Source organism: Centrocercus urophasianus, unplaced genomic scaffold (genome assembly GCF_019232065.1).
Source record: "Centrocercus urophasianus isolate 14NV4802_14NV808 unplaced genomic scaffold, USGS_Curo_1.0 seq_16, whole genome shotgun sequence".
NCBI lineage: Eukaryota > Metazoa > Chordata > Aves > Galliformes > Phasianidae > Centrocercus > Centrocercus urophasianus.
This window is the reverse complement of record NW_024884711.1, coordinates 12,077,820-12,097,626: the sequence shown is the minus strand read 5'-3', so window position 1 is coordinate 12,097,626 and position 19,807 is coordinate 12,077,820. Positions and strand designations below refer to the sequence as shown.

Here is a 19,807-nt window from a genome sequence, read left to right as displayed (position 1 = left end):
CCATCAGTGCCAAGAGTGATTCATGCGAGCAAGGAACGCTGACCTTGACCTGATGTGTACACATGCAGCCTGTGGTGATGAATGTAACAGAATAAATGGCTGGATATGAGTGCTTACTCCTTCTCATAGAGCTGTTCTTGCTCAGTTCTGTTGTGTTGTAACACAAGTAATAACTCATTTGCTTGCCCTCATAATATCACATTTAGAAAACTGCTATTCTTCTCTGCCTGAAGGCTCTGGAATAAATACACTCCCCAAACAATTGATTTTAATCAAATATATTTCTATCACTTGATTCAGTTTCTGTTATTATTGATAATGATTACACAAGTGGGCATTGTCTCACTGCTGCTGCACATCAGGGTGGTTTTTACAGCAAATATCTTTTGTTAGATGTACTTCTATAAATGTATTTACACAGGGGACGGGGAGAGAAAAACAGAAGAAAATACATCTCCTTACACAAAGAGTGTGAAACTCCTACAGCGATTAGTTAAGATGCAAATTAAGAATGGGGTATAAAATATTCTGTAGAGAGTACTCTTCTAACATGATATAAAATATATATAGCATATAAAACACAGAAGTAATTTGAAAAACTCCATAGTAGTTGGAGGCAGAATTAGTATTCCAGAACAGGTTTAATAAGTAGAAGAAATAAAAAACCCCAACCTGCTTACATTTAGAATCACAGAATCATAGAATGATTTGGGTTGGAAAGAACCTTAAAGATCATCCAGTTTTTGGGTTTTGTGCAGAGATTTTTTTTTGCAGAAACTTCCACAAATGAAAAACAAACAAACAAACAAACAAACAAAAGATATTCACAGTCCCTTCCTGGAAGACCTTTTTTTTTTTTTTCCGTGTTCAACATTTAATAACTTTCCTTATTAATTTATTTTTATCAAGGAAATATGAAAATCACAAGGGCCTTCTTAAATACTGTGCAGTGTAGCAGCTGTGATTTAAACGACTGTCACACTTATTCATCATAGGCAACTAAAGGCACAATAGAGAACATAAGCAGCAGCATCTGTTGAAAGGGAAAGGTACAGAAATCATAAAATGATAATACTGAAATGTTGTATGATACCTCTATGGCTCATACTTTCAGTCCCCGAGTGTAGCATCATAAATTGCATGCTAATGTTTGTTTGTCCTTGTGTTCCCAGCTCATCTACTGTTGAAGATGTACAATCATTTTGCTGAAGATGTACAACCATTTCTTTGTATTAACGTGGGTTTGTTTTCCCACTGGTGAAAAAGTGTTCGGATGCCATACCTCTCTGTTAAATGTATGCGTTGCAAAGATGCATTAAACAGACTGGAGATTTGAACACATATTCTAAACATCGCTTACATTGAGCTGGCTTGCACAGACCTTCACAAAAAGGAGTATTACCATGCTCACTTTTCTGCTGAGCCATTTGTCGTTTCATCTAAGAATAATATGGAAGAGTTCCCTACAGTGCTGTTTCTCAGTGCTGAAATTACTACATTTGTTTCCTTTGGGAAGGAGAATAGCAAGTATCTCTCGCATCTTCTTTCAGTCTGAGGCCATGACCCCAGATCTGGGAGCAGTAAGGTGTCACCTTGGTCAGCAGTAGCAACCCAGCTCTAACCTGGGAAACCCACCACAGTTCTGCCCCAGCTCATCTTCCAGCCCCAAATTTGCTGGCAACATGCTTATAAGTTTGCCATTAACAAGAATTCCTTCTCGCTGCCTTTTTGTACTGAAGATAAGTATGTTCTCCTTATGCAGCCAAACAGAGAAGAGCTAGATGGGGCAGAAAAGCAGTTCATATAATGATACCAATTCCTTATAAAGCACTGCTTCATATCTGTAGGGAATCTATGCCCTTCCAGGAGGTGCCTCCAGGTTATATACTGGTGATTTTATACAATCCTGACAGAAAGAAGAGTAACCACAGGCAGCATTTTGCTGGGCTAACTTACCTGCTTGCAGCCACTCTCCACACCTTTGTGCCAGTGCTGGGATAAGGCATGGCTATGGATCAGCCTGTGTGCTTGCTCTCTTCTCCTCGTCCCCATGCTGCAGGAATCAGAAAGGCAGTCATTAGCTTTGGTATCTGCCCAAGGATGGAGTTCATAAACATGAGGAGGATCAACTTTTCACACCAGTGGATAGTGATAGGACCAGGGAGGATGGTTTTAAACTAAAGGAAAGGAGATTTAGATTGGATGTCAGGGGGAAGTTTTTTACTGAGAAAGCAGAGACGTGCTGAAACAGGTTGCCCAGAGACATTGCAATTGTCCCATTCCTAGAGGTTTTTAAGTCCAGGTCAGATGGGACCCTGGGCAATCTGATCCAATATTTGATCTGATGGTTGGCAACCCTGCCTACAGCAGTGGGCTGGAGCTTGATGATCCTTGAGGTTCCTTACAACCCACATTCCATGATTCTAGGAAGGGAAGACAGAGCAAGGACCAGGCTATAATATCTTTTGCCTTGGGGACAACAGTGTGCAACCACAACTGTATGCTGCTCAGTACAATCCTCCTGAGTCTTGAATCTTTTACATGCACAGAGCAGCAGTGCACACCTTGGCATCAAGTCCAGCAAAGGCAGCCATGATCCACACCAGCTCCAAAGCATGAGAGCCACTACTGGCTCTGGCTGTTTGAAGACTGCTTCAAGCCCAATCTCAACCAAGTCGTATCCCACACATCCCGTGCTCATAACAGCTTCATGGAGCTGCAGGTGGGTTTAGAGGGTAAGATACCCATCATAAAAGGGAATGTATAACAGAGTCAGGGTGTAATACTGAAAGTTTGACTGAAAATACAGCCACTATAATTCTATTCCCAATAAAGCAGAAATAGTAACTTTTTTTTATCTACAAAGTTTAATTTTTAGGCTATATATTTGCAAAATTCAAATTACACTAAACTTCCCAGAATCTTCCTTCTTCTCCTACTCCTAAAAACTACGGAAAAGAAAATGTAACTGGGAGATAATGATGCACAGAAGCAACATTTCTGTTCTCTGTGCCTTTGTGTCTGTTCCTTCAGTTATTATGCCCAAGAGCGGGAAACTTGTTTTTCAGCTAGGAGACCAAAGGGATGCGTTTCCAATGGAGAGGACAGAAAATTCAAATCTGCTGCACCTACATTTTCATATCACACAGAGTTTGATCCAGTGAAAAGAAAGCAAGGGTCTACCCCAGAAGTCCAGGGTACTGGGTAGAGGCAGAACTGATAATTCACGCGGATGTGGAGATTTCAAAAGCCCATAGAAGACAGCTTTGACTTTAGAACATTTCAGTTACTATTCTGGAAGTTTGACATGATCCTATTACGCTGAATGTCAAAAGTCCATTTTATCCAAACTGTACTCAAAATCTGATCAGAGGGAACTACTTGAATCCCAGTCCTGGTGCTGAGATGTTGCTGAGGGACAGAAGTTCACCACCATTTGTTAGCTCATAGATAAACGAGGAGGTTTCTGAATGAAGTAATTGTTGTAAAAACAGGTATAAAGAGGATTAACTGTTCTTTCTGGTCAGGTAAGTTCTGATGACAGAAACCAAAACTAGCGTAAAAGAAATTCTAGTTTTCAAAATTGTGAAATTATTGAATGGGTGCCTCATAGTCCCTGATGAAATGAAGTGCTGCTCAAGAGCTGAATCAAAAGACACACAGCCTTTAGGATTTGCATGAGCGGGGATCCCAAGAGGGCATGCTGCTCTCAGGTATTTACCAGAGCTTCTGCTTTGAATATCTTAGAGAAAGGGATTTTAGATAAATATAGAGCAAATGCATGCACAGGGATTTTTGAAAGAAGAATTAGAAGGTCAGTCACAAAAGGCTGCATTCAGTTTATTATTACTCCAGCCACAGGAAATAAGAACGAAATAGCTGTGATGAGAAAGTTCAAGCAGTTCTTCCTTTCTCCTTCTCTCTTTCAAAACTAAGTAGATTTTCCTTGAAGCTTCTGAATCCCTTAGCAAACAATATTTTTTACATGTTTTGTGTGATCTGCAAACCAGGTTGCTTCTTGTGCTAGTTACTGATCTTTCTTAGTTCAAGTCAATCTCTGTTAAATTTGCTTCCCTGTTACTGTGTCAGAGATTAATTTGCTGTGATTTCTATTAAAAAATCAGTAGTAATATAAATTAAAATCAATTTAACATGGCCCAAGTGATGGAATTTAGATCAAAAATTCCATTTTTACACTTGTGAACAGAAATGTAAATTTTATACCTCAGCTAATGTAAATTTTAATACCTCAGAATAAAATACTGCGGCAGGAATTCACTCTGCAAAAAAGAGCCTGCAAGTTCTTTTCCACCCATCACCTTCTTCAGGGTTCAGCAAGTCAGACACAGCCTTCATTTCTATTTGCAGCTCTGCAGGAAGCTGCAGAAAACCTATTGCCAGGGGCTGCAAAAGGAGCGCACTGAACAAGCTATTACCTCCCCTGGCTGTGCATTTCTCTGCCAACAGCTGCTACATCTGTAGCGGCCCTCCGGCACAAGGTAGGCTGCAGCAGCATGCTGAAACCCTCACACAGGCTCCATGGTACCACTGGCTGCAGACGGTTTATTTGCCTTTTGTTTTGTTTTGTAATTCGGGGCTCTCTGTTCCAGTGGAGTTGGGATACAAGATGGCAGCTGGGATCGGGCCCTAACTGTAGCCACTAAAAGCCCATCAGATACAAACTATGCAACATTCTTACTAGCACAGTAATGTCGTTGAACTCATACAGTTACAGAGATCTAATCACCTATTAAATCCACTACAACTGCGTTATATGACTTTTCTTTGGCTTTTAGTCAAAAACTGTTGCCCTAGATGTTATTGATAAAATGCACTGGTGTGAAGCTACGAGGAGTAAGATATGGTTGCAATTGTTAATTATATGTCTCAAAATTACATAATTTTGTCTGTTTCTTTTTTTTTTTTTTTTCTTTCTTCAACGTCAACAAATATCTCATTATTGGCAGAAGTATTACATTTGTATTCAAAGTGAATATAAACAAGTACCTAACAACCACTCTGGTATGATTTTATGAAATAATTCTCGGTGTGTCTATATAAATCAGTGAAGAATATGAAACCAAAGCTGCCTGAAACAAAATAAGGAAATTCCTCTGGAATTAGGTGTACAGGAAATCCCTGATCATTAACACGAGTTCTTTTTCCTTTGGCTGGTTCCCTACTAGTCATCATATAACAAAATTTCTTTAAATCCTAAATTGTCTTCATCCTCCCTGAAGTTTCTGTGGTGTCTTCCTGGTCTCTACAGGAATCACTTCTGTTCAGTTTTTAATCTCTATTCCTTATATTTTTGTATCTATAGAGAGTTCAGGGATTGCTGAGAGCCAAGGGGATGGCCAGAGTCAGTGGCTAAGTTTTAGCAGATTGCCACAGATGAGGCACCTCCTTGCAGAGAACACTGGTGTGTTTGTGGTTTACTGCGGTATTACTGCTTCACACACTTATCTCACTCCTTCCTCCTTTGAGAGAATTATGACAATTCAATGGCCCACAGTGCTTAACCCCTTTGAAACCCATTTACACTGAATAACACAATTTTTTGCAGTTTTGCTCCTTTGGCCTGTGACTGAGAGAGTTGAGAGGTTAGCAAGCAGCAAAGCAACGTGTCCTTTTTCCTTATGAAAACTCTTCTGCTACTACAGAGAACAGAAACATGATGTCCTGCTGGAGTGAGAAACAGACAGAAGAAACTTTCAGTAACAATGCATGCAGGGTGATTGTTGCCTGGCTCATTGTCACATCCCACATCTGTCAGCATCAGCATGTCACATCTGCTGTCAGCACTTCTTCACCGCTGCTGCATATGCAGCAGTGGGGCTGTACAACTAGGCACCATTCTGATGGCTGCATTTCAGCCATATGTATGTGATCTTTCAGTCTTGTTGGTTAAGCACTGCTATAGAACTGCAGGAACAGGGAAAAGGAAAACAGTGTTTGTGGCCTGTGTGGGCAACGGGGATAGGAAACAAAAAGTAGCTTCTTCATTACCCAATGCAAAGCTGAACTACATAACATAACACTCTCAGAAGTGAGCTGTGTTGTTGACCACGGGAAAGCAGCAATGTTATTTAGGCTTGTTACAACCAGACTCTGCCATTCCTATAGACTAGAGATAAAAATACAATTTAATATGTTTCTTGAGGTTCCAATACTGATTTTTCAAGCCAAGCTTTAATACTCACAGGTCTACATACACAGAATATGGATATGAACCTGTTACTGTGTAAGAGATATGCAGTCTGGAAGCTTCTAAAAATTGACAAAACAAACAGAGCTGTTAATAATGATACCTGTCTTTCTATTTTTTTCTCCCATAGCTATAGTCAAACTAAACCACACACAACTGCTCCAGATCTATCTCTGCAAAGTCTATTTCCACTTCTTATTTTTCTGCATAAGTATGTTGGATTTTTCAGGATTTCATAATCTTCTACCTCTCAGGAACATTCTCTATATGGGTAAAATTTGATTTTACATACTTGATATTTCATCTCCCTTTCAGTTATTAGTCATTTAATGGCAATATTAAAAAAATGCAATGATTCCTATCAATAATCAGGTAATTAAAACTTGTAAGGCAGTTATTCTTGATACGGTGATATCTCACAGGATACCGGTGGTGTGAGTTTGTTTTAGTAACAAAAAGATAATGTAGGGTTACTCCAGACTTCAAAATACAGTAAAGGAATGAAGAGTGAAATAATGATTTCAGCAGAAAGTTGCCAAAGCCGAAGATGTAAAGCACACACAGGAGATTTTATTTCTGAATACAAGGCTATCCATTTGTTTTCAGAACTCAAACTCAATACAAATTTGGGCACAGCTGCACAAAAACATGAGATAAATATTGGTATTCAAGTCTACGTACTTAGAGTCCTTCTTCACTTCTCAAAGCACTCTGTACAGAGCTGCTGTAAGAGACAAAGTGCTTGAATAATAAACAGCACATCAGTTCATTAGAACAATGCAGCAACCTTGTCATTCTTAGGTGCATCTGGCACTACAGTCAAGCCCTCTCATTATATTTAATCATCAATATTAAGTATTCATTCACTCAAAAGGAAGCATTTTATAAAATGTTTCTTCTTGTTTTGCTCTACAATTACCTCATATGCATTGGAAAATAAGATTATGTAGAGGTGTGAACCTCTACAGCCAATAAAGTCAATGGACTTCAACAGGACTAGGACTTCCAGGACCCAGAATTTTCAAAAACATTTTAGATATCCAATATTAAGTTTAGGTCTTCATTAGATTAAAGTTCCAATAATACTGAATTCTGTTCTGAAAATTTTTCATCTTAAATGTTGATTGAGACTGATTGTAGCAAATATTGTGTGAAATGCGTATGCAGAATAATGCCTAGCTAGAAGTGTTATTTGTTCTGATAAGATGGAAGAACACCAAAAGTGCTTCCAAACACTAGAGTTCAATTTAATGATGACTATCATTGCTTCAGAAAAAAGAACTTTCTTAACATTTTTACTATAATTATATTTTCTGCATAACAACTGGTTGAAATCTTAGGTAATATAAAAAGCCTAGTAAAAATAGGCTAAACCCACTACTTGAAATATTGGGTAGCTCCCATGCTTTTAGTGGATTCATATTTTCTATATCCAAACATCAAAGGAAGACAGAGAAGTTCGGTTTGGATCAAAGCTCATGATACCTCATTTGATTTCCATTCTTGTGTCTGTGAATGAAAAACGTGACTTGAAAACAAAGAATGAAATCTAATAACACAAATCTATCATCATAATCACCTAAAACTGGGAAATAAAAAGTCTAAATTTGAAGTATTTCATTCCTGAAAGAGAATCAATAATGTAATGTTACGTGTCTATGGGAAGATCAGTCTCAGAGGTAGATACCAAAGGAGTTCTTTGAGAATCAGAAAAACTAGCAGTCCACAAAGCCATCTAGACACTGCTAAAATTAAAATACAGGAATACTTCAGAGAGCAGAAAGAAAAATTCCCACAAGAATTGAAATAATGCTGTCTCCTATTCCTTCTATAACATAAATATGTTGACTATGTAACATGTTTGTATGTCTTGTAATACTTGCAAGATAGAATGCCACAAAAATGTTCTTTCCCCAGAAGAGTCTATAGGGCCAATAGCTACTGGCCACTCCTGAAAGAAATATTGATTTAATTCCGAAACAGCAGAAAAGGGACTAGGATTAGGATTTGTCAATTTCTAAACAAGCACTTCATCCACTAGGCTACCATCTGAAGGGGGGGGAGTTACTTTTTCAGTCTTATTTTAATTTAAAATTAAACTAAAAATAGTGGCTCAAGCTACATTTGTGCGGCAGCCACTTCTTTATGGGTCATTAGACATCCATCTAGAAGTTACTACTAAACTGTTTTACTCAGGGGATTTAAGCAGAGGTACTAACAGGGTCTGAGTCTGAGCTGTTTAGGTATGAACCATGTGAAAACCTGAGTGCCTGCTCTCTAAGTTCTTTATTTTGCCTGTCTTCTAATGAAAACTCAGAAGAATTTCAGGATTTTCAGCTCAGCCCTCCAAGTACTTATTCCTGCAGGCAAGGGATTTGCGGGAACAGTTCCTTAAGTTTTCATACTCTGAGTTTAATGTGCCAAAAAATTTTACAGACTATTTTGTGGCTTAGAAATTATGCTTAATGCAGACTTAGTGCCAACAGTTTTTAAATAATTTCCTTCAATATTAGACATAATATTGCAGTGGAAGTTTGAAATAGAACTCACTTCCTTGGTTAAATATTATCCCCCTGCCTTTCTGACCTGCAAAATGTAAAAGAAAGATATAGAGTATATGCTTAAGCATGTAGTCCCATTAACTTCAATGAGCATGAGAAAACCAAGTGAGGATTTATGTTTCTTTAAGCTATTATTTTAATGTTTTTCTGATGAACTGAATAATTAAACAAATCTTTAGAGAGAGGCATTGGAGATATAGTGCTAAATAAATCACAGTTTTTCAGTAGAGGAGGCTTCTATTTGCCTAATGGAAAATGGTGGATTTTCACAGATATTGAAACTGTTCAAATGATATGGGTTTATTGGAAGCTGTTGAAGATTTCACAAAGTTGAAATGAAAAAAAAAAAAAAAAAAAAGAAAAGGAAAAAAAAAAAAAAAAAACAACCAGAAAAAGCCTCCATGACAAAGCATTTCACCTTTCATTTTTAGCAATTTAAATTCTCTTCATTACTTAGGAGTACTTAAGACCCTGAAAGAACAGATAAATAATGGTTTGGGTCCTAAAATTTTCATAGATTCATACTAAAATTTGGCAACTATTGTTTAAAGTATGGCTTCTACTTTTCATCCTGGGGGAAAAATTAAAAATCAATTCTCCATATACAGTGGAATATAGCATCACATGATCAATCCTCTACCTCATCCTGCAACTCCATGTACAGTGTTTCATCCAATTGCTTAAAATATCACATACACCTGCAAAAGGCAATGAGAAACATGCAAGTGAGAAAATGTCACAATTTGGGGTACTGAAATATAATATATATAACAGCTTGAAACTTGTGAGAATATTGCACAAACTAATCACTAATTGCACAAACTAATCACAAACTAATAACATAGCTCTCAAAATAATTGGATTAGATGCATCTTTTGAAATCGCTGGATCTTTCATCTGTTGAGAAGATCTTGCAAGAACAAACTGAAGATTCAATCTGTTAGTCTTAGTCACCAAGTAACAAAAGATCCAGTTGGTGGCAGCTTCCAGCACTTGGTTCCTGGTCGATGGAAGTAACATTTTGTTTTCCCAAAAATTAAACGGATCATTTTTACTGCATATGTTATATCTAATTACAAATTAATCCTTGCTGTGTTAAAGAGTTGTGGAGAAAACCCAGTTCCTTATTATGTACTCTAGAGCTCTGTCTAACCAAAATGTTTTTTGTGTCAAAGTGACAAAACTAAGTGTATACGCTGCAACTTGAAGCAAAATAAATCAGTAGTTCTACAAAAGCAAAGTATCTGCAAATTACTGATAATGAAACATAGCTTTTAAGCAGTAGGAAAAATGTTTCTGGTAATTTACCCTAAGCAAAATCATTTTAATTTAATAGGATTTTTTGGATTATTTCTCCCCTCACCAGCTCACTTGAGCTTGGAAACCTTAGGCTGTTCCTGACTGTTTGGCTTCAGTGACTCATTCTAACCAAGTTTTATGTGTTTTATATTCCATGGTACTGTGCCATTTTGAGAGCACACATTGTATTTTTGTTAATAAAATAAGATGTATAAAGTAATTCAGTCATAGAATTACTGGCTGCCCCTTATGTCTTATATTAAAAAAAAAAAAAAAAAAAAAAAAAAAAAAGTTGAAATAAAAAATAAGAGTTGGATCAAGAAAGCAATTAAATTGGGTTAATTGACATTATTCTGGACTCAAAGCGTCCATTGGCTCTCAGACCTACATTTAATAAAGTATTTATTTGCACAATCCATCTGTGTATAAGCATTCAAGGAAAAAAGAGAAGACAGAGTACAAACAAAGCTTTTAATAGATCCATTAACAAATAGATAAGTTGACATTTATCTTTGATATGTCAATTACAGATGAATCTCATTACATTAACACATTTCTCCATAAATTTCCCTTGGGCAGATAAGGCATTTTTTACTGCACTTGTCTTACAACCAACTGTGCACTTTCCAGCCCGGGAAATAGTAGCAATGCCCACAGTTTCCCCTAGAATGAAGTTTGTCTTCATCTTCCATTGACACAGCCTAATGTCTCTGCAGAAATTGATATCTTCTGACACCTGACTTAGAAGGATCAAGCTCCCAGCTTAGCCAAATACACGACTGCTTCATCTTTTCAGCTATGTGGTACAAATACACTCCACTACCACATTCTGCCATGTTCACGCACACCCAAGAGCTATATGACAGTGTTCTTGAGGTTTAAACGTTTGCTAAGAACACACACAAGGCATCCAGGAGTACACATTTAAGTTGCAAAGTAGGGTTGCTTCTCGTGTTTTCCATAGAGTCATAGGAGCTCACAACTGCGGATTTTTACTAGCACTTTCAATTGCCCAAGCATTTATTTACTTTGCTGGCCACATCTCTTGGGATTCATGAGATAACATACACTGGAAGGTGGTGAAATAACCTAGATAAAATTTGTAATTTATAAACTCTCCTCCACTGTTGGGTAGTAAACCTTTACCTAAGTATGGCTATATGTTATTTTTTCTGTTGGAAAGGTAATTCTGTTTAGCCTTGGCTCAGCTAACTCTGCTATTACCTTTAAGCCAAAGGACTTTTCATCAAAGAAAAGACTGCTATATGATATTTTAGCAGAGACAAATAATCTTTTCACGAATAGATTTAGAGAAATATACATGATGTAGTGTTTATAGGCTTATATAAGATCTATACGTCACAAGCGTGTTTTTGATATACAGTACATTGCACAGTGAAGTTGGTACAGATATCCTTCTGCAAATCATAATTTTGCTGCAGAATATAGAAGGTATATATTGGAAGTGGCTTATTTCAACAGAAAATGAGATTCTATATGGTTTGGGTACTTTTCTACATGTTATAAATACCCTGTGTATGTAGATGAGCTACAACTGAGCTGAGCTGGCTTTCACACACACTAACCAGTAGCAGTAAGCAGTGTGAGACACAGCATAGCAATGTATGGACTAGATAAAGGCTGGAATTGGAATTGTATCACAGCAGTGATAAAACATGATACTTCTAATATACAATGCCAAACTACACAACTGAAGTACTTGATAATGCATATATGGCAATGAAAATTAGTGCACTGAAAGTAAAATGGAAGTACTAAAACACTACCTACTTCTGTAAAGAATAGTCATCTTATGACTAGATAAATGAATATATATGAAATTTCCATTGTATAAAAATATGCTGCTGAATGTCACAATGACTGTGCACATATATATACATTCACAAAAAAATAATTTGAAATGCTGGCAATTTCATTAGATACTAACTTTTTTGTACTTTTCCATTTATGTATTCTAAATAGAATGAGCATAATTTGTAAGGCGCTCGGTGAGAAATTCTGCTAGGGCTTTTGAAATGATGTATGATGCACACCCTTTAGGCTATATTCTCCTTTGAATAAAAGCTCAATAACACTGAAGTTTTCACTTCAAAACAAGGCTATTATGCTTAGATAAATTACATGTATGTTAAAAGATGGGCCCCTAGCATTTTTATTTCAATATTTTAGACAGAAAACAACATGTTCAACTTCAGTTCTGGCTACAGAATACAAATCTGTGTTAGTTTAATATTTTCAAAGTAAATTTGAAAACCCTTATCAAGCAAATTCTTTGAATTTTTCTTAACTTAGAAAATCCTACTTCTTCTCTTACGTAAAAAAAAAAAAGTTGGCCAGGTCTATCTCTATCTACATTTCCCTGAGACCAAAGCAAACTACATCACAGGCAAACTGAGTTCAGACTGATGAAATCCTTAAGACAAGATCTATGCATGTCTTAATGTGCACACTACAAACTGATTGTTTCACTACTGTGTCAAGGTATGGATCTGACCCTGCTGTAGTCATAAAATCAAAGAAAAACCCCACAAACCTATATAGTAGCAAATTTGCTCTAGGACTGAGTATGGAATACATGGCCTAATTTAAAGCTGAAATCTCATTGATTTCAGACTCATGGCCCAAAGGCAAAAAATTCCAGTGCTGTTGCCAGTGATAGCAGTGGTAGAACTCCCACTGGGTGCGATGTGAGTTGGTTGGTTTTTATATCACATTTGCATCAGAAAGACATTGAGTGAAATGTCCCTACCAGTGTCAATAGGATTTTTGTGACTCACTAAGCAAGGACCAAGATTTCATTTCTTAAGTCTGCATAACCAAAGACCCTGGATTAATATTGCTAGTACCGACTGCAACTGATATGTTTCAGGATTTTTTTTATCTTTCTGAAAAATTTTGCATTTTCTGAGTACTCCTCAGCTCATCTCTACCATGGTTTTCTTACTTATTTTTCTTTTCACACTTCTCTTTTCAAAAACAAGTCTTTTCAGCCCAGTACTCCAAGCAGCATGGTTTTGGAGGCACACAGGAATCCCAGTGTGAATAAAGAAAATTTAAGAAACCGAAACTTCCCTGTATTTCATTGTTCGCTAAACCAAATTGTGATAATATTTATATATCTCCAAACATTGTGAAAGTTCATCAAAGTTTTTGATTAGTTAAAGAAGTAATAGTTAGCTACTGTTGTGAGTAGCATTAACAATTTTTAGCTACTCTGGAAGTACTTTCTGTCTACAGATATCAGCAAGCTATTTCCTTAATAACCCTGTTCAATTCTACATCAATGACAGAATTAAATCAAAACTGTTTCTATGGATCCCCTAATCGGTGCTGGAGAAGAACAAAGATACGGCTGTAATATTAAGGACAATCTGTACTTCCAGAAACCTTTCATAATTCCATTATTAAAATTCCTGGTATCACAAAATGACTTGCCATAGACTAACACATAGACATAAGCTCTGCAATCAGACAAGAAACATAAATGTTATACAGACAACGGAGGATGATTATAGCTTACCAAATGACGATCAATCACCAGTTGTGTGGTGTGTTGTGTGTGTTCATAATCTCTCTTCTTTAAGAATCTAGGGTGAAAATATATGTATATATATATTTTTAAGAAATCACTAATAGATTTTGTGATTTTGAAATATCTTTTATGCTTTTAAAATGACAGATATGCTGTAAATTCTTCTCTATTCATCAATATACATCATTTGATCAATGAGTTATATTTGCCCGCTTACGACATTTTAACACATCATCTCATTTAGTATAGAATAATTTTAACAAACAAAATGCCAAGAATAGCCATCTCTTATCTCTGATAGCCATAAAAAACAATAGAGCAAAGGGCAGAGTAGAAGCTGGATAGGAAATAAAGGAAATAAATATACCTAGTAAAGAAATAATATCAAAATAAATTTTTGAAAATGTAAGCTCTGTCAATATTAATCACAAGTTTTTCATGTAAGAAAAGAGAAAGCAGAGAGCCCAGAAAGAGCCTTTCTAGAGGGAGTGAAAGCAAGTGTTGGCACAATAGGATGAACTATGAGCCTGGCATTCCAAGCTATCTCTTCTCTTCTCACCAAGCCTTAGATAAACTCCAGTACAGTGTTTTTTTCGCAAGTATAATGGAAACACTGCTGCTTTTACTATCTGAGGTAATCTATAACTTATGTTTCCCTGGCATACTAAGTAGGCAGAACTAAAAGTTTTGTTGACTTGTAGGTTAACTCTTGCATTACACATTGTGAGTTAATGGGATATATATTTTATAGCCTATAGTTGTATTTTTATGTAGAATAGTAAACGTACAAGAGGTTTGTATCTTTCATTAAGAGGATTAAAATATTTGTGGGTGAACAATGTCTTTAATAAGCTGTTGATGTAGGAAAAGCATCATATGCTGGGCAAGACATTTAAACTTTAGTGAACATTTTATATCAGGGTTTTAATGCTTCCACAAAGCAATAAAACTGGAAACAAAGTGAAGAAAATTCTGAATCTGAGCAAAGTTGAAAAAATCTCTTTTACTCTAGATCCCAACCCAACACCAAATGTCAACGCCACTACACAATTTGAATACCATGGCTCAAGCCTAACTGTAAACAGGCAGTTAAATTCATCTCTAATGTAAGTGCTGAAATCACTGGAAATATGCCTGCTTACGTTAGGTTCATTTGTGCTTTTTTTTTGCTACTATATCTTAAAATATTTATTATCAGCTGCATAAAATACACCATTTATGAACATATGGTCTGGCAAAACATCGCCCTTTTCTTCAGTGTTTCTGGAGTTTGAGTTAAGAGAGTCTTTACAAACTGCAGATGGAATAAAATAGCTGAAGACTAAAATCACAAGAACAGTTGGAGATAAGAACGCATACTTGCAAGGGATGTGCTTTTAAAGGCAACCAGAGTACTATTAAAAAGAGTGGTAATGGAAGCAGCAGCAAGTCAAGCATATACATACCAGTTAATGCCTGGCTGGGTAGCTCAGTTCTCCACGTACGGAATAACTGAAAGTAGTGCTTTGATGACTATTTTTCAGTCTTTGTGGCAAAGCTACCCCTGCATGGACACATCTCCATTCCCTACTATTTCATCCTTGCAGATGAAAAAGTACGTTCACATGAGAGTCATTATGAGTTGGGAAGAAATTTGCAAACAATCTAATTTTAAAAGGATAAGTAATGAACCTGGATCTCAGCTTCTGTTACAGTAGTTATTTGATAAGCTTGAACTAAGATTCAGAGGGACAGAAGAAAGGACAGTCACTGAAATGGTATAATTTAGTGCTTAGAAAGGAACTTAGAAACATATCACAGCTATAATTCAGGCTAATGTTCCATTTCATTTGAAAAGGGAGTCATTAGAAAATGCTTTGAAGCATAAGAATGTCTGTCCATTGGATTTCCTGGCTAGTCTAGGAAAGATCTCAAACAGTTTCATAGAAGGTTATGTAAAGATCCAGACTTAAAGATAAAAATAGACAATGTACTATGCAGAAAATTATCATCTTTTCTGGTGCCCTTGGGTTTTGCCCTGCAAGTGCTTACTCACTTAAAAAATCCTAATGTCTCCAAACCCCACTTACTTTCTAATTAGAGTATTATTACTTACATGAGTAAGCATTTGCAGGATAAGTGCTTTTGCAAGCAATCTGAGAGAGGCCAGTAAGTGAATGAGCATTGGAATGGAATGATCCATTTAGCTACCCAGGAAGCCTGAGTATGTCTGAGTTGTGCCCTGCAGGCAGTAAATTACCTTTCTGTGAGTAAACAGGACCTATAATCAGCTAAGAGCCTGACATAAGAACAGCATTTCCTTGTGCAATTAGTATAAAACAAAATAAATAAAGAAATAGCAATCTGTAGGTGTCCGACAGCACATGGGGTGATCAGAAAGATAAACATAAGTAAAGATGTAGATGTAGAAAAAAAAGAAAAAAAAAAGTTGTCTAGCTTTGATCTCTGCTAGTTCAAATGCATACCTTGTATGGGTTGTTCGTAGTGGAGAGCTGAAATATCAAAACAAATAACCTTTGTATATTGGAAAGAAAAGCCAACAACCATTTGCAGAGCAAACAACAAAGCACAAGCTAAATAACTTTGTGGCAAACAGTTCATTTATGCAAGAACAAATTATTTTGTCATTATACTGACATTTTACTACAAAATAGTTTCACCTTCAACTAGCATACTAGCTCCATCATCTTTTACCTCTTCATTTCAAAACTCCCAAGAACATGAGGTATGCCTTATGTAAGGTAGACCCTCTCTTGCAATGCTAACATACCAAAAATAACTCAAATTAATTTTAAATGTTCTGTTATGGTCAGAGAAAGAATAGTATTCACATTAAGGTTTTTAAGAGGGAGTTACCAAATCAATTATGATGATTATTCTAATATGCAGGAAAATTCTAAAAGTACACTGCACTGGGTATATATTCTTAGGTGTGAAAGGAGGAAATTCAGAAGACAGATGCAGAAACAGTGCTACTTTTAAAATTTTTTTCTATGTTGGATACACGAGTGACTTGTAAATTCAAGCAAGTGGAAAGATGCAGTCTCATTTTTCCTTCAGAATAAAATTTCCAGATTTTTTCTACCTTTCTGTTCCTCATGTTATATTCTCTCCTTATGTCATATACCTGAAGATACCACTCCCTTTAGTGCTGTTTTATTTATTTAGAGATGCTTAAATTCAGATAATAGGCACCTTTGCTGTTTTCTAGATCTATTCTTGATGTGGGAGCACATGAGTCATGTAAATGGGAAGTCCTCAGTCTTCTCCTGTGATGTGAAGCTCAGACACTGGTGTCTGAAAAATGAATGTTGTTTTCTCTCTGTGGAAAATATATGAAACTTCAAACATCCAAGCATCTTTTATTGAGACCAGTTCTTACTGAGGAAGCTATTCACAGGATCAATCAATACTCATCTTCTGGCTTGGCAAGCATCTCTTACAAGTAGCAAGTTGACTGGGAGAACATCAGCAAATTGCTGTCTCCCACTCATCATCTAGGATACATAAAAGATTCACTTCAGCAGTACTAAGTGTTTGAGGACAATCCCGGATGCCACATTTAACATGAGAGCTGGGACTGTCATCCTGTACGGAGCTAAGGTTATTTGTGCTGTCTCTCTTCTCATCCTTTCAAATTTTACCTTCAACATGAAATGATGCAGGGAAAGCGACCTGCAGATACCAGTGCTATATTCAACGTGCAAACTTCTGTTCGAGCAGCGCATAGGGAAAAGATACAAGTTCCAACTTAATTCATGGAATTTTAAAGAAGTCTGTAGTGAGATGGGTATGCCACAAGCTGGTATAGTGTTTAAAAATGTTAAACTTACAAAAATGATATTGAGGAGAGGTAAGAACAAAGAAAGATGCACGTACATTTTTGATAATAAAAAACATAGCGGGGCGGAAAGAAAAGTTTCCTTTTCTTATTCTGTAGAAGCAAGACTACAAAAGAAACATCTCTCATTTCTTATGTCATTGTTATTCTGCTCACACTGTTATAAGTAAACAGCCCAGCTTATTCAGAAAACAAGACTGATTATCCACTCTGTTACGCAGAGTATCTTTATGAGCAGCTAGCAGACTGCTGTTGTTTTGTTGGTTTGCTGGTTTTTTTTTGTTTGTTTGTTTTTTGTTTTTTGTTTTTTTTAATAAAATGTGGAACAAGAGACTGGAAGGCTTTTTTGAAAAAAATTCATGCAATTAACATACAAAATCTTCTACAAGCTCAGAGAAGTCAATGGATTCAAACGAGATCTGAATATGTCCCAGTGCTCTCTATCATTTGCAACAATAATTAACATATTTGCAAGTCTGGCTCCAATTACCCAGCTGTCATCAATTATGCCAATAAATTCCTGAGGATTAATCTCTACAATACATGAAAAAATGAAGATATAGTTGTCAATATATAGAGGAGCTCACTAAATATTTTCCAGGATATATAGTTCTTTAATGTTGTATAACTAGCCTACTTCGTTAAATATGTCACTGGAGTTAGCTTGCTGCTCAGCTAATACAGATTCAAAGGAATCAAATCTCTATAAATACAGGAGATGCTACAGCTTCAGCAAAGAAAACTGATCTATTAAGAAGGTTTTTTCAAATGACTTTCAGCAAGCCTTGGGGGCTAAGTCTGGCAAAAATGAACATGTCAGGTTTCATTGAAAATCACAGCCTGGCTAAAATGGGATTTTGAAAGATGAGCCACCTGCTTTATTAAAAACAACATCACAAGATATTTTTAGTTTATTTTACAGGCACAAAACTGTGTTCCACACGTAATTTTAAAATGTGTACAAAAGTTTAAAAACAAATGGAGCTATTTTTTAAGGACCATCCTTCTCCTTGTCATCATAAACCTCATAAATATAAGACTCTTACAGTGGAGATTTCCCCTTCCTTCTGTTTTGGCTCCAGGGAAAATCTACAGAAAAATAAAACTAAATCTACAATATGAGAGAATCAAAACCATAAAATGTGAACTACATTACTGAAGAGAATGCTGAAAGACAAGATACAAATCTCACTGAGAACAAGATGACAGATATACTAACTTTTCCATAGACCACTTTAAAAAACAAAAAATGCACAGCACAGAGAAGAGGCAGGTGGTGGATGTTCATAGGCAAAAAGTCACCATTTCAGACAGTGTGATACGTGGTAATCTGCACTCCAGAATTACAGCCCTATTCTATAAGCCCACTGTTAGGTCAGTGATGGCGTAGTCCATCATAGGAAAGTCTGCAATGCTTCAATACAGCACATAACATCTCTTTTTAGAGATCACCGAGGATCATGGCATCTGAGGTACTGAAGACCCCACGCTCATTGGAGAAAAGGACAAAGAGGAAATTACAGACTGGAACCAAGCATAGAATTGTAGAATAATTTGGGTTGGAAGGGACCTGGAAGACTACCTAGTTCCGACCCCAGTTACGCGCAGGGACATCTCCCACTAGATCAGCATGTCCAAAGAGTTGTCCAACCTGATCTTGAACACTTCTGGGGATGGGACATCTGTAACTTCTCTGGGTAACCTGTTCCAGTGATTCATCACCCTCATAATGAAGAATTTCTTCCTAATGTCTAATCTAAATCTAGAGTCTTTTACTTGAAAGACATTAGCCCTCCTTCTGTCACTGCACTCCTTGATAAAGAGCTCCTCTCCAGCTTTTTTGTAGGCCTACTTTTGTACTGGAACGCCACTAGAAGGTTTCAGGTCTCCCTCAATTTTTCTTTTAGAAATTTCTGACCCGCGTTTGACACTGATATCTTTCAACACCAGCGGGATCAAATTTGCTTTATATAACAAGTCCTTTACCCACCAGTCAAGACAGTTGCATCCCATTCGGACCAAAGCAGTTATTTACAACCATCTAGCAACAGCAACAGCTTCATACTGGATAAAAGAGAAATATATATTATATTCAACTGAAATGCAGAGGGAAATTCATTGGCAGTTATCACTGATACTATATCAAATGGATTGTAAGTGAGGAATCTCAAAGTGAACATTCCTTTTCTTACATTTTGTAGTTTATTTTCTAAACCCTGCTGAAAACATAATGGGAATATGTGTAGCTGTGACTGCTAGCTGTGGCACATGAAGGACAGAGCACAACAGCTCTGCAAAAAAGCACAATGAGTATCTTGTTTCTCCTGTTGATATTTGGTAGTTCT

General features: G+C 36.6%; 1 protein-coding gene across 1 annotated transcript in view; it reads right to left on the bottom strand.

The window, feature by feature from the left end:
• Nucleotides 1-13,653, bottom strand: part of ZNF385D (zinc finger protein 385D) — a 394,027-nt gene extending 380,374 nt beyond the window's left edge. Inside the window, exons 1-2 of the mRNA XM_042816871.1 lie at nt 13,610-13,653; nt 1,957-2,053 (exon numbers count right to left, since the gene is read on the bottom strand). The gene's annotated coding sequence lies outside the window, so the exon portion shown is untranslated. The remainder of the gene's footprint in view (nt 1-1,956; nt 2,054-13,609) is intronic.
• Nucleotides 13,654-19,807: the final 6,154 nt, after the last annotated feature.